Here is a 15,342-nt window from a genome sequence, read left to right as displayed (position 1 = left end):
CCGGATCATGGGCAAGTACCCTTAAACTTCAGGACTTATTCTAACTGCAGGACCTCAGGCAGTACTGTGGGAACATTATACTGTGTGGGGAGGGATAGCGGTACTGTGGGAACATTATACTGTATGTGGGGGGATGGCGGTTCTGTGGGAACATTATACAGTGTGGGGAGGGATGGCGGTACTGTGGGAACATTATACTGTGTGGGGGCATCATACATACGGCATAAGGGGCATAATGGGGGCATTACACTATGTGGGTGCATCATATATACTGCATAAGGGTCACAATGGGGGCATTACACTGTGTGGGGGCATCATACATACTGCATAAGGGGCATAATGGGGGCATTACACTGTGTGGGGGCATCATATATACTGCATAAGGGGCATAATGGGGGCATTACACAGTGTGGGGTCATCATACATCCGGCATAAGGGGCATAATGGGGCATTACACTGTGTGGGGTCATCATACATCCTGCATAAGGGGTATAATGGGGGCATTACACTGTGGGGGCATCATACATACTGCATAAGGGGCATAATGGGGGCATTACACTGTGTGGGGGCATCATATATACTGCATAAGGGGCATAATGGGGGCATTACACAGTGTGGGGTCATCATACATCCTGCATAAGGGGCATAATGGGGGCATTACACTGTGTGGGGGCATCATACATCCTGCATAAGGGGTATAATGGGGGCATTACACTGTGGGGGCATCATACATACTACATAAGGGGCATATTGGGGGCATTACACTGTGGGGGCAGTAAAGGGGCCCTGTACTATGAGAACAATAAGTTTCCTCCCTTCCTGTCTCCATAGTTGGGTCGTATGTATCTATTACAGGAAACAGAACAAAAACCTTATGATTCTTATAAAGGGGCAACACAAGACACCAAAAGAGTCTCCGTCCTGAAGGGGTTAATGCCCCCTGCGCCCAGTAATGGGGGTCTCCACATACCTCCACCTGCGCGCACAGGACCTGTGATGAGGTCACAGGAGGGGAGGAGTCAGGGGTCACATGATCAGGGACCTCAGTGGATGCAGGACTCTGCTGTGCTGGTTGTCATGGTGCTGGATGAGCTGAAGTTTATGTGTGGGGTCAGGAGGGATTGAGGCCTCTTTCACACATCAGTATCTCCGGTAGGAGTGGTGACAGTTTCCACACGTACCGGAGACACTGACACATGGAGATCCATTCAAATCTATGGGTCTGTGTACATCTCCGTGTTTTTTCACGGACTGTGTGTCCTTGTGCTCCACACGGAGACATGTCCATTTTTTTTTATTAGGGAGCTATAAGGGTTAAAAGTTGACCAGCGATTTCTCATTTTTCTAACAAAATTTACAAAACCATTTTTTTAGGGACCACCCTTCAGGTGCTTCACAGGAATTTTTGGAATGTGGAAGAAAAAAATGAACATTTAACTTTTTTCACAAAAATGTTACTTTAGACACAATTTTTTTTATTTTTGCAGGGGTAACAGGAAAAAATGGACCCCAAAATTAGTTGTGCAATTTCCCCTGAGCACACAGATACCCAATATGTAGGGAAAAACCACTGTTTGGGCGCACGGCAGGGCTCGGAAGGGAAGGAGCGCCATTTGACTTTTTGAATGTAAAATTTGCTTGAATAATTAGCGGACGCCATGTTGCGTTTGGGGAGCCCCTGATGTGCCTAAACAGTGGAAACCCCCCACAAGTGACACCATTTTGGAAACTAGACCCCTCAGGGAACTTATCTAGATGAGTGGTGAGCACCCTGAGCCCCCAAGTGCTTTACAGAAGTTTATAACATGGAGCCGTGAAAATAAAAAGCACTTGCGCTCAACCCTAGTCGCCATATCGTCATCTTTTTTTTTTTACTTTTGAAAAAATCCCAACCCTAACCCTAGCCCAACCCCAACCCTAATCCTAGCCCAACCCCAACCCCAATCCTAGCCCAACGCCAACCCTAACCTAACCCCAACCCTAACCCTAACCCCAACCCTAACCCTAGCCCAACCCTAACCCCAACCCCAACCCTAACCCTAACCCCAACCCCAACCCTAACCCTAACCTAACCCCAACCCTAACCCTAGCACAACTCTAACCTCAACCACAACCCTAACCCTAGCAGAACCCTAAACCGAGAGTTTATTTTTTACACCATTCCTCGTGCGGTATAAGTGATTAGACGACTTTATTCTTCGAGTCGGTGCGATTACAGAGATGCCAGAATCATATTGAGGTTTTATGATTGACAGCTGTCACACACTAAAAGACGCATTTTTTTTGTAAAATCTAGTTTTTGCATCGCCATATTTTGAGAGCTATAATTTTTCCATATTTTGGCAGACAGAGTCATGTGACAGCTTGTTTTTTGCAGGATGAGTTTTTACTGGTGCCATTTTCAGGCACGTGACATTTTTTGATCGCTTTCTATTCCGATTTTTGGGAGGCAGAATAAACAAAAACAAACAATTCAGGAATTGTTTTTTTTTTTTTTTATTATTCTGTTCCGCGTGTGGTAAAATTGATAAGGCAGCTTTATTCTTCGGGTCAGTACGTTTACAGTGGTACCACATTTATATCATTTTTTTATGTATTGGAGCTTTTACACAATAAAAACTATTTTCTAGAAAAAATAATTTTTTTGTATCGCTTTATTCTGAGAGCTATAACTTTTTTATTTTTCGGCTGATGGAGCTGTATGGCTGTTTTTTTGCAGGACGAGATGACGTTTTCAGCGGTACAATTTTTATTTATATTCGTCTTTTTGATCGCGTGTTATTCCATTTTTTGTTTGGCGGTATGATGATAAAGCATTGTTTTTGCTTCGCTTTTTTATTTATTTATTTTTTACCGTGTTCACTGAAGGGGTTAACTAGTGGGACAATTTTATAGGTCAGGTCGTTCTGGATGCGGCGATACCAAATATGTGTACCTTTATTGTTTGTTTTTTGTCATAATAATATTTATTGATGGGTACATTATATTTTTATTTTTGGTGGATTATTTTTTTTTAATATTTTTACAACAAAAAATTCTATTTTTTTTTTCACTTTGACACTTTTTTTTACTTTTATACTTTGTCCCACTCTGGGACTTTCACTTTTTTTATTCTGATTGCCTGCATAGCACAGTAATGGAGCACCATCCCTGTGCTATGCAGGCTGTCAGCGCTTCACAGGGAGAAGATAGTTTGATCATGCACTGCGCATGACGAAAATGTTTTCCTGCTGTCTGGTGACTCGGATGTTGGCATGACGACATCGGGTCGTCAATGGCAACATCCGGGAAGCTGCGACAGCGCTGGAGCCCGGAAGAGGAGGTGAGTAATGCGATTATCTCCCCTTGCCACCGAAATGCTGCGATCAACTTCGATCGCAGCATTGCGGGGGTTAATGTGCCGGGAGTGATGCGGGACCGCTCCCTGCACCTAGTACCGGGTGTCAGCTGTGACAATCAGCTGACACCCGGCGGCGATCGCGCCCGCACAGCCTGTGTGCGATCGTGATGACGTACTAATACATATCAGGCTCTTAAAGCCCAGGGGGCAGATGCGTATTAGTACGTCTTGGGCTTTAAAGGGGTTAAAGTGTTAGTTCATTTTTAAAAAATGAAATAAATTAGCTGCCATGTGTACATCCAGTATGTGTGGTTATTTGTTTGGCCAGATCCTTTTAAATTTTTGCACCAAAACAAAGTGCAATATTGTTTGGATTTCCCTTCCATGGCCTTGTAACTTTCTGCTAGCATTTATTTTATTTCTGCTTCTTGCATTGCACCATATGTGAAGTGAATTTGATGCCTTTGAATTTTTACCCTTATGGATAAATTTTCACATATATAATCCAATGTATTAACTGTATGTTGCAAGGCGAGTGTAAGTTTTCTTGGCTTTTGGGGTTTTGGATCCATAATATTTGTGCCAAAATTAAACATTACATGTATCAACCATTAGGTGGCCATGTGTTGCCCGGTATTGTTCTCCATGCATATGGCAAACATTACTTAATACTACCCCTTTGTGTGAATGTTTGTTTTTTTGTGTTATCTGTTTGAGTAAACACGGACCATTTATTGCCCCTGCCAAGCCCACACATACAATGTGTTATAATAATTGTAATAAAGTCATTGCTTATTTTATTATTTATTGTATATAAGGCATTTTAGATGTAAAATGACATTCAGTTGAAATAAGAATGAGGAGTGTATCTTCTAAAGTTTGTGAATATCTGCTGATCTCCTGAAAATAGTGTTTTCACTTTCTTATCTCTTTAATTAGATGCTTAGTCAAAACTAGAGGGTCTTCATATCTTTTCTGTCCATATGTTCTTTATCTCTTTCTGTAAGTTTCCAGAAGTAGAATACACGCCTTTCAGTGTCTACTTAAACTCAAACAAATTGACAATGGGGTAGACATTTGATTTTGTGGCTATCAATTTGTCTCCTTGCTACAAAATAACTAAACAACAAATTATCTTGCGAATTCAGGTGTGGACGATTTCTAATTGGTAAGGAAGAAAACTCCACTGACATTTTGGTGCGTTGACCGGGAATCCAACATCTTTCCCTCACCGGTGAGGACTGCAAACTGTGGACGGGGGAGTTTTGTAACTCTTGTAGTAAGTCCTCCACCTTCAAATTTGGTGTCAACAGAGGCATTGTCAGTTATCCCGGACTGAGGGAGAGTGACGGATTTAGTATAGTTCAAGGATCTCTGGGAATCGTCTATATCTGAATACAGGTAAGACCATTCAATTTGGTAACTTTGTTAATCCAGTATTGATGTTATTCTAGAAATTGATTTGGCGACTGTGATTGTGAACATTTGCAATTGGAGTTTGTAGGCTCCTGTAAGTTGGAAGTTGTTCACATGCAATTGGGGTTGTAAAACTCCTGTAAGTTGCGAAACTCCATAAATGTGATTGGAGTTTGTTAGTTGTTGTAAGAAATTTTGTAGAATGGGTACACAGCCAATGTGAGAAGGCTACTGTGGAATAAAAAACTCTGTGTGCACGTTAAATTTATCTAGATGGTGAGGGTCGAGGACCCCCGGGGATTAAAGAATCCACTGGATTAACCCAATATAAGAGCTCAATATAAGATTACTTTTTACCGGTATTTTGCTTTGTCTTCTGTAGTTTGTTGAATTTTGATTCCTGTTGAATGTGCAGTTTTCATTCGTTTGTTTTTTGTAGAACTAAAACGCCATAAGGCTGTGTGCCCACGTAGCGTTTTTCAAGCGTATATGCTGCGGAATTTCCGCAGCGTAAACGCTTGAAAAACGCATGTAGATCCGCACCCCATGGTCCCCAATGGCATTCCGCAATGTCAATGCCCATGCTGCGGATTTTTCCGCAGCGTATATGCTGCAGTCAAAAATCCGCAGCATGTTCATTAATTTTGCGGAAGCGCAGCGGAATCAATGTGCGGATGGTACCCAAGTCTGGAGGAGAGGAGACTCTCCTCCAGACCTGGGTACCAAAGAACCTGTAAAAAAAAGAATAAAATAAAGTTTATACTTATCTTCTGATGTTTTCCCTCCGTCGCGCTGTTGTCTGAAGGACCTGCCACGTCATTGAGTCATGTGACCCACCACATGACTCAATGACGTCACCGCAGGTCCTGCACACAACAGCGTGAGCCGCTCAAGACTCCGGACGGGGCAGAGGATGCATCAGAAGGTGAGTATAAAGTTTATTTTTTTATTTTTTACCATTCTGAACAAGTTGTCAAGCACTTTTCCAAGTGATGCTTGGAGAAGTGCTTGATAACCCGCATGCGGAAATGCATGCAAAGACGCCTCACAAACGCTTCTACCTGGCGGGAAAACCGCATGTAATATCCGCATGCGATTTTCCCGCCAGGGAGAAGCGTAAAAAATATGCTTCAGGTCCGCAACGTGGGCACATAGCCTAAATATGTTTTATGTTACATATGAGACTCCTTGAATGATCTCTTGAGTGAATGTATAAGGATTGAAATATAAAATCCTGAGTGTATAAGGGAGTCCACTTAGGTGTGGTTGACAGTCATTTGTGGACTGGAGACAACTCATAGGTTATTGTGATGTTTAAAACACCAAGGTACACGCCATCTGATCCCTAAATAGAGAATATTTGCTGTTGTATTGTTATGTGTTTTTCTCTTAATAACACTGAGGAGTTCATAGAGTCCGCGCCGGTGGTGCTCTGAATACCTGATTTTAAGAACGGGAACGTCTCTGGAAATAAAGAGGCGGTGTCAATAGACTTTATCTCAGCACTTCAGCTCTAGGAGTACGAGGGAACTTTTATCTCTTGTCTTATATGTTTTTCTTGTCTATTACACACATACACAGAGACATATATTGTATGTCCAGTCTCTAACTGTGGAAATTGTTGTATATTGTGTGCTTGTACTGTTATAAACCTTTATTGGACGAAGGTGGCAGGATATAGAGATTCAAGCTGGTATATACCTAGGACATAGTGTAATCAGCGAGGATTATTTAGATCCTGGGTATTAGTAACAGTAATAAGAAACCAGTAGAATCTTCTATCTTATTAATGACATATGAATTCCACTGATATTTGTCAGACTTCTTACAAGTGGGTAGACATCTATTGTGTAAGGATTTGCATTGTACATATATCTCATCTTGTTGTTTTACCTTCGTCCTTATGGGACGTAGATCCACAGCTATATTTTAATGTCTTGTCCTCACTTGTAAGGCAGGATTGTTATTATGTATTTCATCTGAAGGCTGGAAAGTTGTTAAGATTGTATCAAGAAAGTAACCCTTGAATGAAACTGGATACGGTCCTTTTTCATCATGATACATGGAAATAACAGTCTTCAGATTAAATATACATTGTGTTCTTGTTGGCCATAAACTTATAGGCCTAACTCTTACACAAATAGAGTGAAAAAGTGTATGTTTCTAAAAAATAGACCATTCAGGTGTCCCTTTAATCTTGCACAACCAGGAAGAACATACCACAAAGCTGAACAAACAGTCTGGAGTTTGGGATATAAGTTGTGAACATGGGAAATGTTTCAGGCAATAGTGTGGATTGTGGTTGTGTCTGGTGTGACAATAAAAAAGGAACACTAGAAGGGGATATTAAGTATATGCAAAAAATAGACCCTGAATGTGTGAAGTACCTTGATAAATGGCATAAAAAGTTTAGATTTTATGATAAACTTACTTTGACAAAATGTGAAAATTTGGTACAAGAAATACAACATTGTAATGAGAAGGAGAAAAGAAAGTATGGTCTTGCCAGTGTGAATAAATGGTTGAGTGAGGCAAGAAAGAGAGAAAATGGTAGACAAAAGAAAAAAACAGGAGAAAAGGACTGAGATGATGCCCTTGTGTGATAAGGAAGATGTATGGCTGCGAATAGACCCCCACCTCATCAAGCTTCCTCTCCTGCCCCGCAAGTGCAACCACCCTCTGCTCCAGAGTTTGGAGACATTCCTCCTACCATAGAGTTAACTCAGACCAGGGATTTAAGTATTCCAGACCTGGATGTAGGTTCTCCTATAAGGTTAGACCGTAGTTTGACCCGTACTGGTACTGCCTATAGCCATTGGAGTGTGACTAGTCCCAAACTCCTTAGAATAGATGAGGCACAGAGTTACCCCATGATTGAGGTCCCCAATGGTCAAGGAGGAATGGTCCATGTGTACAGACTTTGGACTGACAAGGACATTATAGATGCCACTCAGAATATTCCTTACTAGTGATGAGCGACCATGCTCGCCACTGCTCGATACTCGCCCGAGCATCTCAGTACTCAAGATGCTCGGAGCTCGCCGAATACTTTATAGATGCTCGGGCGGGAGCTCGGGTCCCCGTCCTGCATGTTTGGTGCTATTTAGAGCACCAACCATGCAGAGATTATCTGCCACTCACTGTAATGTCACAGCCATGGTGGTTGTGGCATTACAGTGATTGCCCAAATCGATGGGAACAGTGCTCACAGTGAAACATGAAAAGCCGACAATTCAGCAGCGGTATACACCGGTACCCGACAATTTAGAAGAGAAAGAATAGAGCATCACACATAGATTAGATAGAAACATGTAAGTCACACATATAATAAGTACAGTGACAGTGTTGATTACTGTACTTGTCATTTAGTGTTAAAATAAAGGATTTATTAAAAAAAAAAAAAAAAAAAATTGGCGTAGGGTTCCCCGTAATTTTAGCCTTTAGCAGACAGCAGGGGCAGATGTTTGAAGCCTGGGAAGGGGGTAATACCCACAGAGCTTCCCAGGCTACTAATATCAGCCCCCAGCTGAATACCTAGCCTTTACTAGCTATTAAAATGTGGGACCCCAAAAAAAATGACGTGGGGTCCCCCCTTTTTTAATAGCTAGCAAAGGCTAGGCAGACAGCTGGGGGCTGATATTAATAGCCCAGGAAGGGTGCCATGAATATTGGCCCCCTCCCAGGCTAGAAACACCAGCCGTCAGCCGCCCCAGATATGGCGCATCCATAGGATGCGCCAAATTCTGGCACTTAGCCTCGCTCTTCCCACAGCCCTGTAGCGGTGGCAGTGGGGTAATAGGGTTGGGGTTGATGTCAGCTTATAATGCCAGCTGACATCAAGCCCAGGTTACTAATGGAGAGGTGTCTATAAGACACCCCCATTACTAACCCCATAGTGAAAGTTTTAAAAAAACACAAACACCCAGAATAAAGTCCTTTAATTGAAATAAAGACACAATTGTTTAATGTTGTAAATTAGACTCTACTTATCGTCACACCCATTCCAGCTAAAGACAACGATCTCCTGCAATAAAAGTAAAATAATAAACCAATCTCATCCTTACCTTTCCATGGTTCCCAGGGCGGCTTCAGCTCTGCTACATTGACATGTCAGGCTGGATCGCAGCAGAACTCTGCCATCCAGTTTGCCATGCCGCAGACACTGAGAAGCTCCTCAGTGAAGCTCCTCAGTGTCTGGCTGTGACGGCATCCAGATGAGCCTAGTTCATGTCCAATGAACTCAGCTCACCTCATGCACGTCACTGACAGCGTGGGAGAATTCTCCTATGCACGCAGTGCCGGCGAAGGACGTCACCGCTTGAGCAGGAGAATTCTTCCACGCTGGGACGGCATTGAGATGGCAGGCTGGATGGTAGCAGAACGCTGCAGTCCAGCATGCCATCCTTCAGAGACACTGAGGAGCGCAGGCACGTTGTCAGAAAATACTGCCATTTCTGGCCTCCATTAAAAATTTCCTTTAGTGTGTAAGTGAAGCAATTCACAGCAGTTTACTGTTCAAACTACTTACCTACAGGCCAGGTATTTAAAACTGTGTTTTCTGCATCACACAGATTAAATATACGTTTTCAGAAAATACTGCCATTTCTGGCCTCCATTAAAAAAAAATTTCAGTGTGTCAGCAAAGTTTTTGACACTGGTTTGCTGTTCAAAACAGTTGCCTACAGGCCAGGTATTTAAAACTGTGTTTTCTCCGTCACACGGATCACATATACGTTTTCAGAAAATACTGCCATTTCTGGCCTCCATTAAAAATTTGTTCCAGTGTGTCAGTGAAGCAATTGACACCAGTTTGCTGTTCAAAATTGTTACCTACAGGTCAGGTATTTAAAACTGTGGTTTGTCCGTCACACGGATCACATATAAGTTCGCTCCAAATTCAGTCATTTGTCGTGAGCGTGGAAGATATTGTCCTCCATTTAAAATGGGCAAGGCACGTGGCAAGGGACGGGGAACTGGACTTGATGGTAATGATGGTGCATGCAGAGGCCGAGGCCGTGGGCAAGTTGAAATTGTGCCACAACAAACACCCACATCTTTTCGCTTGACCTTCCTGTCCCAATTAATAGGGGACTGCAGCACACCACTACTGAACCCAGAGCAGTGTCAAAAGGTTATTGGTTGGATAGCAGATAATGCTTCCAGTCACTCAGCCACCACCACCACCTTGTCTTCCACATGGTCAAGTCTCAGTAGCTGTGAGTCTGGAAAGCATATTCCTCACCCTGAACCTCCTTCCTCCCACTATGCTGAGTGCCCAGAGACAACTGATCCCACACTTGGACACTCCGAAGAGCTGTTTACTTTCCCATTTATAGATTCGGGCCTCTCACCCGGTCCACTTGAAGCGGGGCAAGAGGAGATCGCATGTAGCGATGCTCAAATATTTGAGCAGCTATGGTCACATGAAGGGGACGGTGGGAAAGTGTCACAAGAGGTGGACGATGATGAGACACAATAGGCAGAAAGTCAGGATTAGGACCAGAGTGCAGAAGTGGAAGATGAGGTGGTGGATTATATAGTAACTGACCCAACCTGGCAGGAGGACATGCAGAGCGATGACAGCAGCACACAGGGAGAGGGAGGCGGAGCACCCCAACAGGCAGGAAGAAGCATTGTGGTGGCCGCAGAAAGAAGGCAGGCAACCGTGGCAGGGGTGGCAAAACGACCAACCTGACCACCACCAGCATGATCAGGCACATGTCAGAAAAGCACCTGACTTTGCAGGCCGAACCCCAGGGTCCAGGAACAGTGTCTGCGGGTGGCACCATTGCTTCTTCCGCTGTTGTGCATGCAAGCCAATCCCCTGTCCATGGTGCATGCGAAGATGCCTCCTGCCCTGCATCTGTCATTGCACACTCTCAAGTAGCAGCATCAGGTAGCACGTCCAAGTCCTGGTCCGAGCGCAGCGTTCAGTTGTCCATACCCCAGTCCTTGGAACGCAAGCGCAAATACGCAGCCAACGCCCCACAGGCCACAGTACTAAATTCCCACATTTCACGACTGCTTGCGCTCGAAATGTTGCCTTTTAGGCTCATGGAGACGGAAGCATTCCGCAACCTGATGGCACGGCCGTCCCTCAGTACATGGTCCCGGGCCGCCACTATTTCTCCCGGTGTGCCATCCCCGCATTACACAAGCACGTGCCCAAAACATTAGCCATGCCCTCAACAACGCAGTTACCGGGAAAGTCCACCTAATCACGGACAAGTGGACAAGTGCTTGTCGGCAGGGATGGTACATCTCGCTGACGGCAAATGGGTTAACATAGTGGATGCTGGGACCCAGTCGAACTTTGGGACGGAACATGTCCTCCCGACGCCGAGGATTGCGGGCCCTAGGTCAATCAGGGATGCCCCCACAGTCTACAGCTCCTGCACCTCATCCTCTTCAGCCTCCTCCTCCTCTTCAGTCTCCATCTCCGAAATGATCACATCAGTCACAAGCTGGAAGCACTGCAGCACTGCCTCAGCCAAGCGGCAACAGGCTGTGCTGAAACTAATATGCTTAGGTGACAAACCGCACAATGCTGAAGAGTTGTGGACAGCTCTGAAAGAGCAGGCAGATCTGTGGCTGACACCGCTGAACCTACAGCCAGGCATGGTCGTGTGTGACAATGGCCGGAACCTGGTGGCGGCTCTGAGGTGAGGCGAGCTCACACACGTACCATGCCTGGCCCATGTGCTAAACCTCATGGTTCAGCGGTTTCTCAAATCCAACCCAGAGCTGCCGGATCTGCTTATTAAAGTACGCCGCCTGTGTGCCCATTTTAGAAAGTCACCTACAGCTTCCGCCGCCCTTGCCGTGTTTCAGCAGCGTTTGCAGCTTCCGGCTCACAGACTGGTATGTGTTGTCCCCACGCGTTGGAACTCTACACTGCAGATGTTGGGAAGGATCTGTGAGCAGAAGAGGGCAGTTGTTGAGTACCAGCATCAACAAGGTCATCGGCATTCAGTTCAGACTCCAAACATAAGACCTCAGGAGAGGACATTGATGTCAGACATATGTACCATCCTTCAAAACTTTGAGGACTCCAACAAGATTGTGAGCGGCGATGATGCCATAATTAGCGTCACCATCCCGTTTCTCTGTCTTCTGAAACACTCTCTGCTCACAATCAAAGAGGATGCATTGCAGGCAGAACAAGATGAGATGGAGCAAGGAACCATACAGGGTGATTACACACAGCCCAGCCTCATCTCATCCCAATGTGGATTTGATGACAATGAGGAAGAGGAGGAGGAGGAGGAAGAATAGGAGCTAGTTTCATGCACTATAGATGGTACTACCTGCACAGCTGTCATACCTTCTGTTCAGCGTGGATGGCCAGAGGACAGAGAGGGGAAGGAGGAGGAGAGCATGGTCAGTCATCCTCTTGGTGAGGACACGGAAGTCTTGCCTTTTAGCAGTCTGGCACGCATGGCTGAGTTTATGTTGCGCTGCCTTTCCCATGACCCTCGCATTCTCAAAATTTTGGGTGACAGTCATTACTGGTTGGTGACACTTCTAGATCCATGCTACAAGGAGAACTTTATATCTCTTATTCCTGAGGCGGACAGGTCTACAAAAATGGGGCAGTACCAGAAGGCCCTTGTTGCGGAACTATTAAAAAAATTCCCATCTGAAAACGCTGGCGGCAGAGGTCACAGTTTGTTGAACAACCAAGGAGTACAGGCGAGAAAGACACAAATGTAATCCAGCAGAGGCAGGGGAACACTGTCAAAGTTCTTGGACAGTTTTTTCAGACCCTTCCATCGCACAGGCCCCAAGTGCGGGGTACTTTCACAAGGAGTGCAAAGTTTGGGAAGATGCTGAGAGAGTACCTTGCCGACCGTACCAACATCCTCCGTGATTCCTCTGTGCCTTATAAATATTGGGTATCCAAGCTGGATACGTGGAATGAACTGCCTCTCTATGCCTTGGAGGTCCTGGGCTGCCCTGCCGTTAGCGTTTTATCAGAGCGGGTTTTTAGTGACGCTGGTGGAATTATAACTGATAAGCGCATCCGCCTGTCAACTGAAAATGCTGACAGGCTGACTGTTATAAAAATGAACAAGGGCTGGATTGGGCCAGACTTCTCAACACCACCGAATGATAGCAGCGTAACATGAACTAAAATTCAGTGTCTTTGTTTGGGAGGTGTATTCCCATGCACCTCCTCACACCCACACATGGGTATACGCTTCCTAATTTTGGCTATTTGCTCTTGTCCTCCTCCTTCTCCTCAACCTCCACCACCATATCACCAGGGTGACCGTGGTCAGTGATGCAACACCCACATAATTATTTTAAAGGGTGTTTATGCCCGTAAAAAAAAAAAAATTATACAGTATGTTCATGTGTTTTTTTACTAAGATCCTCCTCTATGTCTCTTCAAAGGGGTATTGGGTTGCGTCCAAATTTTTGGCAGCCCTTGCAGTCACTGCATACGCAATAACAGTATAGGAGACCCACTTGTTAATAATGGGAACAACAAAGCATAGCTGGCTGATGGCTCTCTAACAATAGGGAGGGCCGACTGCTGGCCTTTTAAGAATAGTAAGGGCCGTCTGATGGCCCTATAAAAATAGGCTTTATGACTTTCAGAGTCCCTCCATCATAAATAAAACAGGATGTGTCTGATGATGTGTCACACACCACATTGCCAGATAAGGTTGTAAAATGTTAAAATGACATTTCCCGGTGAATGCATTTGTCTTAAAAAATAACGTAAAAAACCCCAAAACAATAGGATCATTCTTTAGTATAAAAGAATTTTAACCCCAATATAATCACATTGTTCAGCTCCTGCACCTCCTCCTCCATCTCCGAAATGACCACATCAGTCACAAGCTGACAGCACTGCCTTGGCCAAGCGGCAACAGGCTGTGCTGAAGATAACATGCTTAATACTTAGGTGACAAACCGAGCAGCGCTGCAGAGTTGTTGAAAGCTGTAACACAGCAGCCTGATCAGTGGCTCTCACCGCTGAACATACACCCAGACATGGTCGTGTATGACAATGGGCGGAACCTGGTGACAGACAAATGACAGCCAGAGTAGATACAGTTTCTCTTTATGCCAGTACTTTCACCGAGCTAAAGAATATGGCTGTGGTGAAATACAACTCCCACTAAGAAGCTGTTTCAGATTGAAAAACACTGTGCCCACCAGAGGATTTGATTCTGAGGGCTCACCTTTCTTCCCCGCTCAAGAGCCCCATAGCAGCTGCAAAGTTAGCGCTATCATGAACTCTCCTGAGGTAGAAGCCAGGGCACACCAGAGGATTCTCTGGTGGGACCGTCCAACCCTGCCGAGAAGCAGTCCTGGCTAAGAAAAGTGTGGGGAAGGTTCCTGGACACTCTATGGCTGCTATTTTATGTGGATCGGACGTGCTTGTGCATGTTATTTCTCAAACTGCATTGCAGATCAGGCCATTGTCCAACTCTGTATTCATCAAATTAAATGCGCAAAGAAAGATGTTTGTGTGTCAAAGCACCACTGACAAGTGCGAGTTGATGTTGGACGGGCTGCCATTGCTTCTGCAACAAGCTGCATTAGAGAACTTCCTGGGAGAAATGACACCCAGGGTAGATACGATTTCCCTCTATGCCAGTCCTTTCACCGAGCTAAATACAACTCTCAGCAAAAAAAAACTGTGTACTGGCTCCGTACCGTCCCTGGCCACATTTACCTGTCCACGTGTTTGTGGTTAGGCGGTCCTTCCCAGTAAGTGCACTGGAGAGGGCACGGGTAATGTTGTGGGACCCGTGCTTGTGGAAGGCGGAGACTATACCGGGAGAAATAGTGGCGGCTGGGGACCGAGTATGGACACCCAGCTGCCGCTGGCATGAGATTGTGAAAAGCTTCTACCTCCACGAGCCTAGAAGGCCATATTTCAAGTGCAAATAGCTGCCCAGAAATCTGGCAGTTTAGTATTGTGGCCTGTGGGTGCGTGGGTGGCTGCATACTTGCGCTTGCATTCCAAGTAACAGAAAACTAAGCAGATGGTGGCCTCTATCATCATCATGGCCTCATCTCAGGACTATGAACTCTCCTGAAGGAGAAGCCAAGGCCCACCGAAGGAGTCTCCGGTTCTCTGGTGGGCCCGTCCAACCCTGCCGAGAAGCAGCCCTGGCTAAGAAAAGTGTGGGGGAAGGTTCCCGGGCACTCTATGGCTGATCCATTTAATGTAGATCGGACATGCTTATGCATGTTATTTCTCATACCGCATTGAAGATCAGGCCATTGTTCAACTCTGTATTCACTGTATTCATCAAATTAAATACGCAAAGAAAGATGTTTGTGTGTCAAAGCACCACCGACAAGTGCGAGTTGATGTTGGATGGGCTGCCATTGCTTCTGCTTCTGCAATAAGCTGCATTAGAGGACTTCCTGGGAGAAATGACACCCAGGGTAGATACGGTTTCCCTCTATGTCAGTCCTTTCACCAAGCTAAATACAACTCTCAGTGGTCCTTCCTAGTAAGTGCACTGGGGAGGGCACAGGTAATGTTGTGGGACCCGTGCTTGTGGAAGGCGGAGACGATACCGGGAAAAATAGTGCCAGCTGGGGACAAAGTATGGATA

The 15,342-nt window shown here is 45.2% G+C and overlaps 2 protein-coding genes across 3 annotated transcripts in view; both read right to left on the bottom strand.

Moving 5' to 3' along the window:
* The window catches only part of LOC141201399 (uncharacterized), a 259,824-nt gene that overhangs the window by 43,389 nt on the left and 201,093 nt on the right, over window positions 1–15,342 (bottom strand). The window lies entirely within an intron of this gene.
* LOC141201432 (uncharacterized) overlaps window positions 1–15,342 on the bottom strand; it is a 47,630-nt gene that overhangs the window by 26,371 nt on the left and 5,917 nt on the right. Inside the window, exon 1 of one of the 2 annotated variants that reach the window (XM_073663420.1) lies at window positions 971–1,036. The exons of the other annotated variant lie outside the window; for it this stretch is intronic. The gene's annotated coding sequence lies outside the window, so the exon portion shown is untranslated. Of the gene's footprint in view, window positions 1–970; window positions 1,037–15,342 lie in introns of those variants that run through there. 2 annotated transcript variants of the gene reach the window in all.

The sequence above is a fragment of the Phyllobates terribilis genome, unplaced genomic scaffold, assembly GCF_046119375.1.
Source record: "Phyllobates terribilis strain yellow unplaced genomic scaffold, ASM4611937v1 Scaffold_115__1_contigs__length_5345438, whole genome shotgun sequence".
Taxonomy (NCBI): domain Eukaryota; kingdom Metazoa; phylum Chordata; class Amphibia; order Anura; family Dendrobatidae; genus Phyllobates; species Phyllobates terribilis.
The sequence above is the reverse complement of the archived record's forward strand: the minus strand, read 5'-3'. Positions and strand labels throughout refer to the sequence as shown.